The sequence below is a fragment of the Hordeum vulgare genome, chromosome 3H, assembly GCF_904849725.1.
Source record: "Hordeum vulgare subsp. vulgare chromosome 3H, MorexV3_pseudomolecules_assembly, whole genome shotgun sequence".
In the NCBI taxonomy this organism is placed as follows: Eukaryota; Viridiplantae; Streptophyta; class Magnoliopsida; order Poales; family Poaceae; genus Hordeum; species Hordeum vulgare.
Genome location: NC_058520.1, coordinates 39588484 through 39606991, shown reverse-complemented (window position 1 = coordinate 39606991; position 18508 = coordinate 39588484). Strand labels below are relative to the sequence as shown.

General features: G+C 47.2%; 1 pseudogene; it reads left to right on the top strand.

Moving 5' to 3' along the window:
• The first annotated feature begins 410 nt into the window (after positions 1-410).
• Positions 411-1008, top strand: LOC123439953 (annotated as a pseudogene).
• The last annotated feature ends 17500 nt before the right edge of the window (positions 1009-18508 follow it).

The window sequence follows — 18508 nt, the reverse complement described above, 5'->3', positions numbered from 1 at the left end:
GTTTGATGAACAACATTCTATGATGTATATGATGATCAACTATGTATCATGAATGTCTTTGCAAGTCAAGTTTCTTTCACATATGTTTTTTTTTTAATTTTACAGTTTCATATAGGACGTCTGATCTGCCGCGCACAAACTCGTCCCGTAAGTTTAATCTGTAATAAATTGTAAACATATTTTACGGATCAACTTTATACGGGGTTTGTTAGGGATGCTCTTAGCTCGCTACTCGTGCCCCACGCCGTAAACCCCCACCGTCTCCACAAACTACCTCGCCGGCGGCTGCCGCGGTACAAATAGCCTCAGCTGCCACGAGGAAGCGGAAGTAACAAATAGCCTCGCGTCTCCTATTAACAGCGTCACACACACACAGAGACAGAGAGAGAGAGCGCGCACCGACGTCGGCAATGGAGGTTTGGAGGAAGACGGCGGCGGAGGCGTCGGCTCGTAGCTTGACCTACATCAACGCGACGAATGCAGTAGTGGAGGCCATCATGGCCGCACGCCAGCGGTACGCCCTGGCCTCCGAGGACTGCCGCCGATTCCGCCCGGGCGTGCATCCCCCGCCCAACGCCGGCCAGGGCGCCTCAGCAGGCGGCGACTTCGTCGAGCTCGCTATCGACCGGATCAAGCGCTTCAGCAGGTTCCAGGCCGTGCTGGTCCCTCTGCGCTGCGCCTGCGCGCATCGGGCTCCAGGTCCAGGGCAACGCGCCGTGGTGGCGCCACAGGTGGCAACTCCACCACGCCGACGCTGCCCGCCACGCGGAGACGGCGCTGCACTGCCTGCACTCGGCGAAGTCGCACGGCCATGCGGCCCTCGGCGTCTTCCACGTCATGCTCAGGCCGCCATCGCCGCGAGCATTGGCCCATGCCTGGGCGCCCGCGGCCGAGCAGCTCCTGCGACGCGTGATGGACGACCTGGCCATGGCGGAGGCCGCGGTGGAGCGGATGCGCCCCGCCATTGTCGCCCAGTTCTTCGACGCCTCGATGCTTCTGCATGGCTGATCGCGCGTGCAGCGGTGAAGCAATGGCTCGGCTTTCCGCCGATCAAGGTTCAGATGATATGTCGATCTGTGAGTACGGCGTAGACGAACGGCTCAAAGATTCAGCGTACGTACGTACGTGCGTGCAGAACTGCACTCCACGTACGTACATCGGTCTGCAGTTTGTAGCTACTACTGCAACTTATATCTATAATCCTAGGCTTCTTTTAACTAAATCCATTTTGTCAGTTACTTGATCGACAAATCATCATTAACGTGCGGTGAGTTTAAGAACTTTTTGATTCATAGTCACACACAAAGATTGCAAAACTTGTTTGGAGGTGCATGCACTACTCGATACGTACTATAATAGGAGTAATAGTGTAGTAGTGCAATAAATGAAGTTTTTTTTTCTCTGCCAGTTTACATGAAGTTCAGGTCTTAGCTATTTTGATGTAAACAGGCATGCAACCAGGCAACCAACAACGAAGGACGAAGTGTTAAAGCAGGAATTATCGCCTGACAGGGTTGTCGCTTCCAAGTAGACTACGAGCGTAAAACACAGCCCGGTAAAAACAATGTCGGGTAGCCACCGAATAGGTGCTTGGATTGGATCGTCTTTTTTGGGCGGTAAAGATTCCACCGATTTTCTGTGGAATCCCTGCCATGGTTCAGGCACAACTCACGTTAACTTGTTCTGGCCGTTTAGTAAGAAAATGTGGAGTGATGAGTCCCATCGATGAACTAAGAGGACGGTTTGATCGCAGCCAACGACGTCGAGTTGAGGGTGGTGGCATGGGAAATGAAAGTGAAACTTCACAGGTATTTTTTACCAGTTTTGTTAAGAGCATCTCTAGCACACCCAGTATACCCGTTGGAACTGTAAAATTCCTACGGTTATATGGATTTAGGTTTTTTTTATGATAGACTAGATATTGTAAACGCGATCCCGTCTGAATTTTTTTTGTGGTGACCCGTAAACGCGACCCCTCGACTGCTATATCCGCGGGTTTGGTCGTTGAATACTGGTCGAAACCCTATCCCTCCACCGCCATGAAAAATCCTCACATCTCAACGCCGGTGCCTCACATCGGCCGCCGCGCGCCTCCATTCCGCTGTCTAGCCGCTCCAAAATGGCCAACTCTGGTGGCCATGGCAACTACGACCCCGAGAGGGCTCGTCGCGTCAGGTCAGATGCCGCGCGGAAGCGTGCCACCCGTCGATACACGCGGTGGGGCCTCACACTGCCTCCGTCCCTCCTCTGTCACGAGACAGAGGAGTACGACCGCGCACGCGGCCACCTCTTCTCCGGCAGCTCCTCCGAGGCGTCGAGCTCGCGCTCGCGCTCCTCCCTCCCCTCGGTGACGAGGGAGCTAGAGGAGCTCCCGCTGGTGAAGATGGAGCCGGAGGCCGAGGAGGTGCCGGAGCGACATGCCGGGGGCGTCGTTGGACCGGAGCACTTCCTCCCGCCGGCGGAGGCGGACAACCTTTTGCCTGCGCTGCTAGCGCGCAATGCGTGGGAGGCGGAAGAGGAGCGACAGCGCTGCCGAAGGGACAAGGAGATCGACACAGGGTGTCGCGTCGGCCATCGCCTTCGGGGACAAGGTGGAGGAGTGGCACCGCTAAGCCACTCGCAGGAGCGCATCTCGTCGAGCTCTCCTCCGACGACAACGACGACTGGGCGTTGCCGCATCTACTACCGCACGAGTTCCGATGAGCTCAGTTTTGTGTAGTGCGGTAGGGTAGTTAGTAGCTCCGGTGAGCTCGGGTAGGGTTAGCTTACCTCTACCCCCTCTAGTAGTTCTGCAGAATCGAACGTAGTATGTATAATCATGTAGTGAGTGATGAACTATGAATGAGTGTGGTTGCAATTTCACCCGCAAATGCTTTTTTTCAAATTATATAGTTTTATATACGAGATCTATTCTACAACGCAAGATATCTCCCCGCAAAACCCTGCTTCGTCGAACTGTAAACAGCCTTTGTGGGTCGCAAAAATGCGGAGTCTGCTAAAGATCCTCTAAACCTACTGAGACTTCGTTATGTTTCAATCGATACAATATTCTTTTGATCTTGTGTAGAGATTCATGGATTCTTTTTAGATTCTTTATTTTTACAATACTGCATATCACTTGACTGAGATTTGATTAAGTCTCGGTTGACTGAGGCCTAGCCACATCCTTATTTTGCACTACATCAAGCTAATATGAGCCATCCATTTTAGCCATCCGACGGACTAGATTAATGCATACAACCATAACTGCAGCTTAAACCGTAGTGTAATATTTTTCGTTGGAGTGATAAAATCGGAATAACATAACAATGCGGCAGCCCGTAGGGGCAAAAGCAGATCCTGCATGTAGTGCATCTGGTGAAGATTCAACTCAGATCAAAGCAAGGAAAAAGATAGAAGTGACACGGTCCTTCAGCCTGTGTTCGCGTGCGTGCGTCCGTGCTTGTGTGTTTTCTCACCGGAATAGATCGTAGCGATTAGCATCATATACTTGCGTCCGCATGTGGAATAGATCCAGTTGTTAACTTGGTACGTGAGCTTGTCGCGGGAAATCAATCATATCCCATCTGATTGCTTGGAAGCCAGTCACCTTGCACGTGCACGTGTGCGTCTGCGAACAAAAGGACCAAAAAGCACTTGGACCAACATATATGACATTCCATCGCACTAGATGTTTTACTTTAATTATTACTCCCTCCGTTCGAAAATACTTGTCCTAAAAATGCATATAATAGATGTATCTATAATTAAAATAAGTCTAGATACATTCATCCCTAGGACAAGTATTTCCGGACGGAGGTAGTATTATAGTGGATCTGAATGTGTTGTCATTGACAACATGAAAAGGCAAGATGAAGAAGCTGTTGGAAATATGCCCTAGAGGCAATAATAAAATGGTTATTATCATATTTCCTTGTTCATGATAATCGTCTATTGTTCATGCTATAATTGTATTAACACGAAACAGTAATACATGTGTGAATAAATAGATCATAATGTGTCCCTAGCAAGCCTCTAGTTGGCTAGCTCGTTAGTCAATAGATGATCATGGTTTCCTGATCATGGGCATTAGATGTCATTGATAACGGGATCACATCATTGGGAAAATGATGTTATGGACAAGACCCAATCCTAAGCATAGCACTAGATCGTATTGTTCGTATGCTAAAGTTTTTCTAATGTCAAGTATCTTTTCCTTCGACCATGAGATTGTGCAACTCCCGGATACCGTAGGAGTGCTTTGGGTGTATCAAACGTCACAACGTAACTGGGTGACTATAAAGGTGCACTATGGGTACCTCCGAAAGTGTTTGTTGGGTTGGTACGAATCGAGATCGGGATTTGTCACTCCGTGTGATGGAGAGGTATCTCTGGGCCCACTCGGCAGAACAACATCATGAGCTCGATGTGACTAAGGAGTTAGTCACACGATGACGTGCCGCGGAACGAGTAAAGAGACTTACCGGTAACGAGATTGAACAAGGTATTGGTATACCGACGATCGAATCTCGGGCAAGTTCTATACCGACAGACAAAGGGAATCGTATACGGGATTGATTGAATCCTTGACATCGTGGTTCATCCGATGAGATCATCGTGGAGCAAGTGGGAGCCACCATGGGTATCCAGACCCCGCTGATGGTTATTGGCCGGAGAGGCGTCTTGGTCATGTCTGCTTGTCTCCCGAACCCGTAGGGTCTACACACTTAAGGTTCGGTGACGCTAGGGTTATAGGGAATTGTTATACGAGGTTACCGAAAGTTGTTCGGAGTCCCGGATGAGATCCCGGACGTCACGAGGAGCTCCGGAATGGTCCGGAGGTAAAGATTGATATATAGGACGGATGGTTTCGGATACCGGAAGTGTTTCGGGCATCACCGGTAACGTACCGGGACCACCGGGACCACCGAAGGGGGGCAACGACCCCGGGAGGTAAGGTGGGCCAAGTGGGGGTGGGAACCAGCCCCTAGGTGGGCTGGTGCGCCTCCCCACTCAGCCCAATGCGCAGGGGAGAGAAAAGGGGGGGCAAACCCTAAGCCACGTGGGCCTAAGGCCCACCAGGTGGTGCGCCACCCCCTCCTCCCCCCTTTGGCCGCCGCACCTCCCATCTGGGGGGGCTGCTGCACCACCTAGGGTGGGAACCCTAGGGGTGGCACCCCCTCTCCCCTCCCCCCATATATATCGGGCACTTTTGGCCATTGAGAGATAGACTTTTGCCTCTCCCTCGGCGCAGCCCTGCCCTTCTTCCTCCTCCTCTCTGCTGGTGCTTGGCGAAGCCCTGCCGAGAGACCTCGTCTCTCCATCGACACCACGCCGTCGTGCTGCTGGAGTTCTTCCCCAACCTCTCCCTCCTCCTTGCTGGATCAAGGTGCAGGAGACGTCACCGGGCTGCACGTGTGTTGAACGCGGAGGTGCCGTAGTTCGGCACTAGATCGGAATCGCTGCGAGTACGACTCCATCAACCGCGTTCTAGCAACGCTTCCGCTTAGCGATCTTCAAAGGTATGAAGATGCTCTTACCCCTCTCTCGTTGCTGGTCTCTCCATACGAAGATCTGAATATGCGTAGGAAAATTTTGAATTTATGCTACGTTTCCCAACAGTGGCATCCGAGCCAGGTTTTCTATGCGTAGAGTCTATGCACGAGTAGAACACAAAAGTTGTGGGCGATGATTTGTCAATTTGCTTGCCGCTACTAGTCTTATTATTTTCCGGCGGTATTTTGGGATGAAGCGGCCCGGACCGACTTTACACGTACGCTTACGTGAGACTGATGCCACCGATAGACATGCAGACCGTGCATAAAGGTGGCTAGCGGGTGTCTGTCTCTCCTACTCTAGTCGGATTGGATTTGATGAAAAGGGTCCTTATGAAGGGTAAATAGCTTTGGCGTATCATCGTTGTGGTTGTCACGTAGGTAAGAAGGCGTTCTTGCTAGAAACCCAAATCAGCCACGTAAAACTTGCAACAACAATTAGAGGACGTCTAACTTGTTTTTGCAGGGTTTGACATGTGATGTGATATGGCCAAAGTTGTGATGTTGCATGTATGATGTATGAGATGATCATGTTATTGTAATAGGTTTCACGACTTGCATGTCGATGAGTATGACAACCGGCAGGAGCCATAGGAGTTGTCTTAATTTATTGTATGAGATGCAACGCCATGTGCTTACTACTTTTACTTCATTGCTAACGGGTAGCTATAGTAGTAGTGATAGTAGTAGTTGGCGTGACGACTTCACGGAGACACGATGATGATCATGGTGTCATGCTGGTGACGATGATGATCATGCGATGCCTGAAGATGGAGATCGAAAGAGCAAAGATGATAATGGCCATATCATGTCACCATATGATTGCATTGTGATGTTTATCATGTTTTACATCTCATTGCTTAGAACGACGGTAGCATAATAAGATGATCTCTCTAAAAATTTCGAGAACGTATTTCCCTAAGTGTACACCGTTGCGAAGGTTCGTTGTCTCGAAGCACCACGTGATGATCGGGTGTGATAGATTCTAACGTTCGCATACAACGGGTGTAAGCCAGATTTACACACGCGAAACACCTAGGTTGACTCGACGAGCTTAGCATGTACAGACATGACCTCGAATACAAGAGACCGAAAGGTAGAACATGAGTCGTATGGTTGAATACGATCAGCATGAAGTTGCTCACCATGGTGACTAGTCCGTCTCACGTGATGATCGGACACGGGTTAGTCAACATGGATCATGTATCACTTAGATGACTAGAGGGATGTCGATTTAAGTGGGAGTTCATACTTAATTTGATTAAATGAACTTAATTGTCATGAACTTAGTCTAAAAGTTGTCTTTATAAATATTGTAGATGGCCAACGTCAACCTCAATTTCAACGCATTCCTAGAGAAAAACAAGCTGAAAGATGATGGTAGCAACTATGCGGACTGGGTTTGCAACTTAAAGCTCATCCGTGAAGCAGCTAAAAAGGCTTATGTTCTTGATGCGCCGCTAGGTGACCCTCCCGCTCCCGCAGCAGCCCAGGACATTCTGAACGTCTGGCAAACGCGGAGTGATGACTACTCTCTGGTTAGGTGTGGCATGTTATACAGTTTAGAAACGGGGCTCCAAAGGCGTTTTGAGCAACACGGAGCATATGAGATGTTCCAAGAGCTGAAGCTAGTTTTTCAAGCTCATGCCCGTGTTGAGAGATATGAAGTCTCCGACAAGTTCTTTAGCTGTAAGATGGAGGAGAACAGTTCTGTCAGTGAGAACATACTCAAAATGTCTGGGTTACACGGTCGTCTGACTTCACTTGGAGTCGAACTTCCGGATGATGCTATAATTGACAGAATCCCCAGTCTCTCCCACCAAGCTACAAAGGCTTTGTGCTTAACTACAACATGCAAGGGATGGAGAAGAACATTCCCGAGTTGAACTCGATGCTCAAGTCTGCAGAAGTAGAAATCAAAAAAGAGCATCAAGTGTTGATGGTCAAGAAGACCACTAGTTTCAAGAAGGGCAAGGGTAAGAAGAACTTCAAGAAAGACGGCAAATATATTACTGCGCCCGGTAAGCCAGATGCCGGGAAGAAGAAAAAGAATGGACCCAAGCCTAAGACTGAGTGCTTCTATTGCAAGGGAAAAAGGTCACTAGAAGCGAAACTGCCCCAAATACTTAGCGTACAAGAAGGCCGACAACGTTAAAGGTATATGTGATATACATGTTATTGATGTGTACCTTACTAGCGCTCGTAGTAGCTCCTGGGTATTTGATACCGGTGCTGTTGCTCACATTTGCAACTCAAAGCACGAACTGCGGAATAAGCGGAGACTGGCCAAGGACGAGGTGACGATGCGCGTCGGGAATGGTTCAAAGGTCGATGTGATCGCCGTCGGCACGCTACCTCTACATCTATCGTCGGGATTAGTTTTAAACCTTAATAATTGTTATTTAGTACCACCTTTAAGCATGAACATTGTATCAGGGTCTTGCTTAATGCGAGACAGCTACTCATTTAAGTCAGAGAATAATGGTTGTTCTATTTATATGAGTGATATGTTTTATGGTCATGCTCCGCTGGTGAATGGTTTATTCTTGATGAATCTCGATCGTGATGTTACACATATTCATAGTGTGAGTACCAAAAGATGTAAAGTTGATAATGATAGTCCCACATACTTGTGGCACTGCCGCCTTGGTCATATCGGCGTTAAGCGCTTGAAGAAGCTCCATACTGATGGACTATTAGAGTCTCTTGACTTTGAATCATTTGACACATGCGAACCGTGCCTCATGGGCAAGATGACTAAGACTCCATTCTCAGGAATAATGGAGAGAGCAACTGACTTATTGGAAATAATACATACTGATGTGTGTGGTCCAATGAACGTTGAAGCTCGCGGTGGTTATCGTTATGTTCTCACTCTCACCGATGATTTGAGTAGGTATGGGTATATCTACTTGATGAAGCACAAATATGAGACGTTTGAAAAGTTCAAGGAATTTCAGACTGAGGTTGAGAATCAACGTGACAGAAAAATTAAATGTCTATGATCTGATCATGGAGGAGAATATTTGAGTCACGAGTTTGGCACACACCTAAGGAAGTGTGGAATCATTTCACAACTGACGCCACCTGGCACACCACAACACAACGGAGTGTCTGAACGTCGTAATCGCACGTTATTAGATATGGTACGATCTATGATGTCTCTTACCGACTTACCGCTATCATTTTGGGGATACGCATTAGAAACTGCAGCATTCACTTTAAATAGGGCACCGTCTAAATCCGTTGAGATGACACCGTATGAACTATGGTTTGGCAAGAAACCTAAGTTGTCGTTTTTTAAAGTTTGGGGCTGTGATGCTTATGTGAAGAAACTTCAACCAGAAAAGCTCGAACCCAAAGCGGAGAAATGCGTATTCATAGGATACCCTAAGGAAACTATTGGGTATATCTTCTATCTTAGATCCGAAGGTAAAACCTTTGTTGCCAAGAACGGATCCTTTCTAGAGAAAGAGTTTCTCTCGAAAGAAGTAAGTGGGAGGAAGGTAGAACTTGATGAGGTAATTACACCCCCTCTCGAACAGGATAGTAGCGCAGCGCGGGAAGTTGTTCCTGTGGCGCCTACACCAACTGAAGAGGAAGTTAATGATGATGATCATGAAGCTTCGGATCAAGTTACTACTGAACCGCGAAGGTCCACAAGGGCACGCTCCGCACCAGAGTGGTAAGGCAACCCTGTGATGGAAATCATGTTGTTAGACAATGGTGAACCTTCGAACTATGAAGAAGCGATGGCGGGCCCGGATTCCAACAAATGGCTTGAGGCTATGAAATCTGAGATAGGATCCATGTATGAGAACAAAGTATGGACTTTGGTGGACTTGCCCGATGACCGGCGAGCCATAGAAAATAAATGGATCTTCAAGAAGAAGACTGATGCAAACGGTAATGTAACCTTTTACAAAGCTCGACTTGTCGCAAAGAGTTTTCGACAAATTTAAGGAGTTGACTACGAAGAGACTTTCTCTCCCGTAGCGAAGCTGAAATCAGTCTGAATCATGTTAGCAATTGCCGCCTTTTATGATTATGAAATTTGGCAAATGGACGTCAAAACAGCGTTCCTTAACGGGAACCTTAAGGAAGAGTTGTATATGATGCAACCATAAGGTTTTGTCGACCCTAAGGGTGCTAACAAAGTGTGCAAGCTCCAGCGCTCCATCTATGGGCTGGTGCAAGCATCTCGGAGTTGGAACATTCGCTTTAATGAGGTGATTAAAGCGTTTGGGTTCATACAGGTTTACGGAGAAGCCTGTCTGTACAAGAAAGTGAGTGGGAGCTCTATAGCTTTCCTCATACTGTATGTGGATGACATATTATTGATGGGGAATAATATAGAGATGTTGGAGAGCATAAAGGCCTATTTGAACAAAGTTTTTCAATGAAGGACCTTGGAGAAGCTGCATACATATTAGGCATCAAGATCTATAGAGATAGATCAAGACGCCTCATAGGTCTTTCGCAAAGTACATACCTTGACAAGATATTGAAGAAGTTCAATATGTAAAACTCAAAGAAAGGGTTCTTGCCAGTTTTGCAAGGTATAAGATTGAGTAAGACTCAGTCGCCGACCACGGCAGCAGATAGAGAGAAGATGAGTTCTGTCCCCTACGCTTCAGCCGTGGGCTCTCTAATGTATGCCATGCTGTGTACCAGACCTGATATAAACCTTGCCATAAGTTTGGTAGGGAGGTACCAAAGTGATCCATGTATGGAACACTGGACAGCGGTCAAGAATATCCTTAAGTACCTGAAAAGTACTAAGGAAATGTTTCTCGTTTATGGAGGTGACGAAGAGCTCGTCGTAAAGGGTTACGTCGACGCTAGCTTCGACATAGATCCGGATGACTCTAAGTCACAGACCGGATACGTATGTGTGTTGAATGGTGGGGCAGTGAGCTGGTGCAGCAGCAAGCAAGAAGTCGTGGCAGCATCTACATGTGAAGCGAAGTACATAGCTGCTTCAGAAGCAGCTCATGAAGGAATTTGGATGAAGGAGCTCATCACCGACCTTGGAGTGGTTCCAAGTGCGTCGGGTCCAATGACACTCTTCTGTGATAACACTGGGGCCATTGCCATAGCCAAGGAGCCCAGGTTTCACCAGAAGACGAATCACATCAAACGGCGCTACAACTCCATCCAGGACCATGTCCAAAGTGGAGTGATAGATATTTGTAAAGTACACATGGATCTGAATATTGCGGACCCGTTGACTAAACCTCTTCCACGAGCGAAACATGATCAACACCATAATGCTATGGGTGTTTGATACATCACAATGTAAATAGATTATTGACTCTAGTGCAAGTGGGAGACTGTTGGAAATATGCCCTAGAGGCAATAATAAAATGGTTATTATCATATTTCCTTGTTCATGATAATCGTCTATTGTTCATGCTATAATTGTATTAACAGGAAACAGTAATACATGTGAGAATAAATAGATCACAATGTGTCCCTAGCAAGCCTCTAGTTGGCTAGCTCGTTAGTCAATAGATGATCATGGTTTCCTGATCATGGGCATTAGATGTCATTGATAACGGGATCACATCATTGGGAGAATGATGTGATGGACAAGACCCAATCCTAAGCATAGCACTAGATCGTATTGTTCGTATGCTAAAGCTTTTCTAATGTCAAGTATCTTTTCCTTCGACCGTGAGATTGTGCAACTCCTGGATACCGTAGGAGTGGTTTGGGTGTATCAGATGTCACAACGTAACTGCGTGACTATAAAGGTGCACTACGGGTACCTCCGAAAGTGTCTGTTGGGTTGGTACGAATCGAGATCGGGATTTGTCACTCCGTGTGACGGAGAGGTATCTCTGGGCCCACTCGGTAGAACATCATCATGAGCTCGATGTGACTAAGGAGTTAGTCACACGATGACGTGCTGCAGAACGAGTAAAGAGACTTACCGGTAACGAGATTGAACAAGGTATTGGTATACCGACGATCGAATCTCGGGCAAGTTCTATACCGACAGACAAAGGGAATCGTATACGGGATTGATTGAATCCTTGACATCGTGGTTCATCCAATGAGATCATCGTGGAGCAAGTGGGAGCCACCATGGATATCCAGACCCCGCTGATGGTTATTGTCCGGAGAGGCGTCTCGGTCATGTCTGCTTGTCTCCCGAACCCGTAGGGTCTACACACTTAAGGTTCGGTGACGCTAGGGTTACAGGGAATTGTTATACGAGGTTACCGAAAGTTGTTCGGAGTCCCGGATGAGATCCCAGACGTAACGAGGAGCTCCGGAATGGTCCGGAGGTAAAGATTGATATATAGGACGGATGGTTTCGGATACCGGAAGTGTTTCGGGCATCACCGGTAACGTACCAGGACCATCGGGACCATCGGAGGTGGCCCCGGGGGACCACCGAAGGGGGGCAACGACCCCGGGAGGTAAGGTGGGCCAAGTGGGGGTGGGAACCAGCCCGTAGGTGGGCTGGTGCGCCTCCCCCTCAGCCCAATGCGCAGGGGAGAGAAAAGGGGGGGGCAAACACTAAGCCAGGTGGGCCTAAGGCCCACCAGGTGGTGCGCGACCCCCTCCTCCCCCCTCTGGCCGCCGCACCTCCCATCTGGGGGGCTGTCGCACCACCTAGGGTGGGAACCCTAGGGGTGGCACCCCCTCTCCCCTCCCGCTATATATATCGGGCACTTTTGGCCATTGAGAGATAGACTTTTGCCTCTCCCTCGGCGCAGCCCTGCCCTTCTTCCTCCTCCTCTCTGCCGGTGCTTGGCGAAGCCCTGCAGGGAGACCTCGTCTCTCCATCCACACCACGCCGTCGTGCTGCTGGAGTTCTTCCCCAACCTCTCCCTCCTCCTTGCTGGATCAAGGTGCGGGAGACGTCACCTGGCTGCACGTGTGTTGAACGCGGAGGTGTTGTAGTTCGGCACTAGATCAGAATCGCTGTGAGTACGACTCCATCAACCGCGTTCTAGCAACGCTTCCGCTTAGCGATCTTCAGAGGTATGTAGATGCTCTTACCCCTCTCTCGTTGTTGGTCTCTCCATAGGAAGATCTGAATATGCGTAGGAAAATTTTGAATTTATGCTACGTTTCCCAATAGAAGCACTTGAGGGCCCAAGGTTGATGTTCATGGCGCCGTGACAACGGCCGTCCCGACAGCTGGTGGTGGCCGTGTGGTGGGATGTTGGTCGGCCTCCGGTGGTGACGTGCTTCTGGGTGTCAGGACCTACCGGGGACGGCGTGGATGGCCTGAGCGGATATGATGGTACTCTGGATGGTGAAGATCTGGCGTCCGACAGCCTAATGTGGAACTTCGGACCCTTCCCGTGGGTGTGGAGTCGGGGCAGTGGGTAGGGGTGAAGATCTTGGCGTTGGGCGACGGAGAAATGACGTGCTTGAGGAGCTGATGGGAGTCGGGGCGTCGGAGTGGCTGCTGGATGGCCGGAGTTGCCGACTGTCGTGAGTGTCCCTCACATGTTGCGGCGGTGGGCGCCTTTTTGGGTGTCGTTGCCTCGTGTGGGGATTTGTCGCCGGGTCAGGAGTTTGACATTGTCCTCCTTCCGGGCGTTGGCTGCTCCTCGGGAGAGTCCTGACGCGGTGTCATCTTAGAGCCGGGATGCTCGGCTCTAGGCCCCCTTCGGTCATGCTAACGTTTGTGGCAGTGGTGGGTGAGACTATGTGGTGTTTGTAGGCGGGTTGCGGACTTGGCGTCGCCTGAGCTCGGACTCCGTGATGGCCATCGGTAGTCACTGGGTAATGCCCCCCACCCCTCGGCCCACTGAGATTGATGAGGATTATGAGCGCCTCCTACGATGGTTGCGCTAACTTCGACTCGAAGGCTGATGCCAGCCTTTTCCTGTTGTGGTTTGTGCTCGTGAAGCGGGTCGTTGATGGTGTCTTGGGGCTTGGATACCGGAGCGATGACCCTTGAAGGTGGTCCACATGGTTGGCTCTCCATCGGGCACCATGTTGGTGGTGGTGGGTATGTCTCTTGGCTTGTTGGTGACGAGAGTTATGAGGTCTGGTGACTCGAGAGTGCTCTTCTTCTACCAGCGACGACACCTCAATTTGGACCTAGGGATCTGATCTCATGACCCTCAAGACCTTGCGGTGGCACGGGTGAGGTGCAGAGCGAAATCTCTGAGTTTTGTCATTAACGACGGTGATGCCTAGCGGCGTTCTCTTCTTAAAGACTTTGTTACGGGTGAAAAGATATCGATGACGCCTTGAGGGGGGGTGAATAGGCTATTTAAAAACTTCTTCGGATTTGGCTTGAAACTAATGCGGAAATAAACTAAGAGGGTACTTGTCAAGCACAAATCCTAAATGCACTAGGCACTGCAACGTGTATCAACAACACGATCTACCAAGATGGACACAATACAATTACTAACAAGCACAAGTAAGTTACACAAACTTACTTGAGCTATATCACACGAAAAGTAGGTGAATGACACAAGATACTAGATCATACTATATCACACGATATATCAAAAGCTGCAAGTGTGAACGTGTGGATATAGAAGGTATGCTTGAATAATTAATCTTGTACAAGAAATAGCCAACACAATATAATGAGCACAAACAATATGCAATGTATGTATGCTCAAGTAACACAAGTAAACCACAAGTAAGGAGTTAGGGTTAAGGATAATCAAGGTCACTGAGACAAAGATGTATCCCGATGTTCACTTCCTTGGAGGGAAGCTAGTCACCGTTAGAGAGGTGGATGTTACCACGAAGGCACACCAACGCCACGAAGGCTCACCCTATTCTCCCTTTGAGATAACACCACGAAGGCGTTTCTCAACCACTAGTGGTAAGCCTTTGAGGTGGCTTCCAAACCCTCACAAACTTTTTCGAGGGTAATCACACGGATTGATTCCTCTCCGAAGAACTCCTACCGCCTAGGAGTCTCCAACCTCCAAGAGTAGCAAGGTCACGGGGAATGCTCAAAACTTGCTCAAATCTCAAATAGCTTGGGTTGAGAGGAGGAGAGGGAGATGATCTATCTTTTGATTGGAACAACTCTCAAAGGGGCTCACAAATGCTCTTGGGATCTAAGATTTGGTGTGAGCAAATGTGTGTGAGGTAGAAGTTTGTTCTTATGAGGATAAGGCTGTGTTGAGCAACCCTCTCACGAAGTGGGAGGGGGGTATTTATAGTGGGGAGAGAAAAACAGCCGTTGGGGACACTTTAAGTCACACAGGGTCCGGACGTCCGACAGTTGCCGGAAGTCCGGGCGTCCGCGAGGGGTCGGACGTCCGACAGGGGTCGGTCGTCCGAGGCCTGTAGATATGACTGAAAATACTATGAATTGAACAGCGACCGGACGTCCGGAGAGGACCGGAAATCCGAGTTATTCGACTCAACTACTACTGGTGGGAGGTTCCGGATTTCCGAAAGGGGACGAACATCCGGCCCTCGGACGTCCGGAGGGAGCCGGAAATCTGAGTTATAGAGCACATGATCTTCTGGTGCAGGGCTCCGGATTTCCAAAGCTGGTCGGTCGTCCGACCCTTGACCGACCCTCGGACGTCCGGAGGGAGCCGGAAGTCCGAGTTATGTGGCTCAAGTTTCTGTGGTGCATAGTTCCGGAATCCCGAAGCTGGTCAGATATCCGGGCCTCGGACGTCCGGAGGGAGCCGGAAGTCCGAGTTATATGGCTCTGATTTCTCTGGTATAGGATTCCGGATTACCAAAGCAGTCGGTCGTCCGGCCCTCGGACGTCCGGAGGAAGCCGGATGTCCGAGGCACTGGTTCTGTTTTCAGATAACAGCAGAGCAGTGGAGATGTGGTCTGAGCAGACCAGTGGAGATGTAGTTTGAGCAAGTTCATCGCAAAACCTGTGATCCCCTCTTGATAGTGCGGGATCCCTAAAGACTCAAGAATCATAAAAGGGGTACTGATGATCCATACTTGAGTGTTTACTTTTATTCGCTGATCATCACTCCGCACAACTAACGTCAAAGGAACTGATACCTTTGAGTTAGCCCTTTCACTTGAGCTTGATGTTGTTGTTCCTTCTTGGCTCAAGTTGAAAGCAAGACATGATGAAGTCTTCAAGTAGCTCTCCCATACACAATGTGGAAAGCCTAGCTTATGTATTCATCTTCATTTGTCCACCATGTGAACATCCACAAGAATCTAGCATGTAGTGCTCCGGAATGCTTATCTTGATCTTGTCCTTGTTAGCACATGAGCTTCGTCCTTATCAACACATGATCATTACCAATAGTTTCAATGATATATTCGTGCTGATCCACTTGAACTTGCACACCACAATCTTGATGACGATCGCCACTTGACGTCATCCTTCATGGGTTGTATGAGATCTTCCTTTTGACGCAAGCCCATGGAAGCACACCTAACCCCCACATAGGACTCTCACAAAGACCATGGGTTAGTACACAAACACGTAATGGACAATGCTTACCATACCATGGGATCACTTGATCCCTCTCGGTACATCTTATACGCTTTCTGTGTTGATCATCTTGATTTACTCTTTGTCTAAGATCTTGATCAACCTAGTGTCTCTATGACCATTCTTTGGATAATACCTTGAATACCATCTTGGTCATCATATAAACTCCTTGAACCCAACAGATGGACTTCAAGAAGTGCCTATGGACAAATCCTATAAATATAACTTAAGGCAACCATTAGTCCATAGGAATTGTCATAAATTACCAAAACCACATATAGAGATATATGCTCTAACAATCTCCCCCATTTTGGTAATTCAAGACAACCACTTCAAGAGAGTTTATATAAGGAAATAAGCATAACCAAGCGCACACATACAAGGTAATAATGCATGCGTGAAGACGTAAATGCTTATGCAATAAAAGAAAAACCCTCTAAACATATTCAAGTAAACTCTCTAAACTTCTCCCCCATTGGCATCGAATGCCAAAATGGACAAAAAGTTTATAAAGTCAATATAGTAGGTGGTCCTCCAAAAGGTGTGTACTTCTCAGCACATGAGTGCAGAGAAATACACAAATACAATGATAAGTAGTTGGAGGAAAACAAACTATATTTAGGACCCAAAGATTGCAAATAAAAGGATCGTATGCCACAAAGACATACAAAAATAGAGGCAAGCAATCAAGAGATTCCAGATGGAACAAACAATCATATGGTCCTTCGAACAACATGAATAAAAGATATTATGATAAAGGCAACGGAGTGTTTTATCAAAAACTAGAGAAGCTCCCCATGATTTGTGCACTAATATGAGATTTTTGTATTTGATACAGGTGCACAAAATAGGATCGTTGCTCCCCCAGAATGAATAAAAACACACAACGAGTGCAAGAAGATAGATGAGACAATAAGCATATCAATTGCACAAAACAAATGGTTGAGCAACATGTAAAAGAAGCAACTTAAGAATAGGCTCAACCAAAGTAATGTGTGTGAGTCATGGCAAAGCACTTGAGAAGACTAAGATAACGATGAGCATTACTCATCAACATAGTCTTGATGAAATGAGATACAAAGTGCAAGACATATCATTCCCACACACACATACTAGAAAATGGGTTCACAAGCTTACTAATAACCAAAATAAGAACCAACGCTTGTGACAACCCATTGTGAAGATAGAAAGTAAGAACCTTGTCAAGAGGAGAGATACTAATTGAAATGGCAAAACCCTCATCAAGACAAGCATGAGGAAAAATAATCTTCACGGCCAAAGAGTGCATCAAGATGTAGGAAAATAAGATACGCACTCAAAATAAAACTTTTCACGAAGCCACCAAAAGCTGAAAAAGGAAATGAAATGATGATCGTGAAAGAAAATAGGATATTAATTAGAGATGTAACTTCTCTCATGTGTAAAAGATTCTAAGTAGAAGACAATCATGATGGTATATATCCACAAAGAAGGATGTACACACGAAATGGTTACAAGAAGGAACAAACTAGATATCCAAAAGGAAGTCATAAATATATCAATGAGATCCTTTGCTTGGAAGCATAGCACATGGCCTAATACTTTCTTATTGTACAGTATGAAATTCCAACATATGAACATCAAAGACATTCCAACTAGTAGTAAGACATCATCGTTCGGATGCTTTGAGAAAGCAAACAAGTACTACGAGAACAAATCAAGAGATTCATGCCATGATGCAACCTGGAAAAGAAAAGACAGGTTGGGTCCTTTGCAAGAAAAGAATGCATGCAGTGGATACTTGTTACCGAGACAACATTGGATTGATGTAGTAGATAGTTGTTCTTTGATCATCCTAACTTGGCTCCAATAATCACATGGTCTCAACACCTTCCTTATAGGTGAGCCGAGCATCCAATGGATCTCCAGTTGTTCCTGGAACAGCAAAACAAACAAAATGGTGCCCAAACTCATTGGGACCAAAGAGTTAGAAAACCAGCAATACATAGGACAAACTCCACATACATATGTGCATATAGATATGAATTTGAATTTCATGCACACTTTAGCCAATTTATGACAAGGTGGAGTTTCCCCTATATATTGGGTCAAAGAAGGAAAGCAAGCAAAAGAAGTTGTATATAGTAGCTAGATACGCATGCTCAAGACTCTCAAGAATCAACTCAACACAAAGTTGATAGGTCACCAAAAGACAAGGTATCAAGTGATAATAAGATCCTAAAACAAAAGAACTATCACTTGAAGGATATCAATTAAAAGATACCTCAAGGAATGAGATATCCATTGACACATGCCAAATAGAAGGCAACAAGAAACCAATTGAAGGAAAACAAACACGAGGTATCTAGTTTCCAAAAGAGAGCTAGGTTCCAACAAACCAAGCCCTCGACAAATTTTCATGATGGCACAAAGCATCATAAAGTGCAAGACTTGCCTCCCATCAACACATACTTGATGGGGATCAAAAGATTTTATGATGGGTGAATAAAGAGAGTGTTCTAAAGAAAATAGGATAGCTCCCCCAAGGGACGTGCATTATATAGAATTTGCA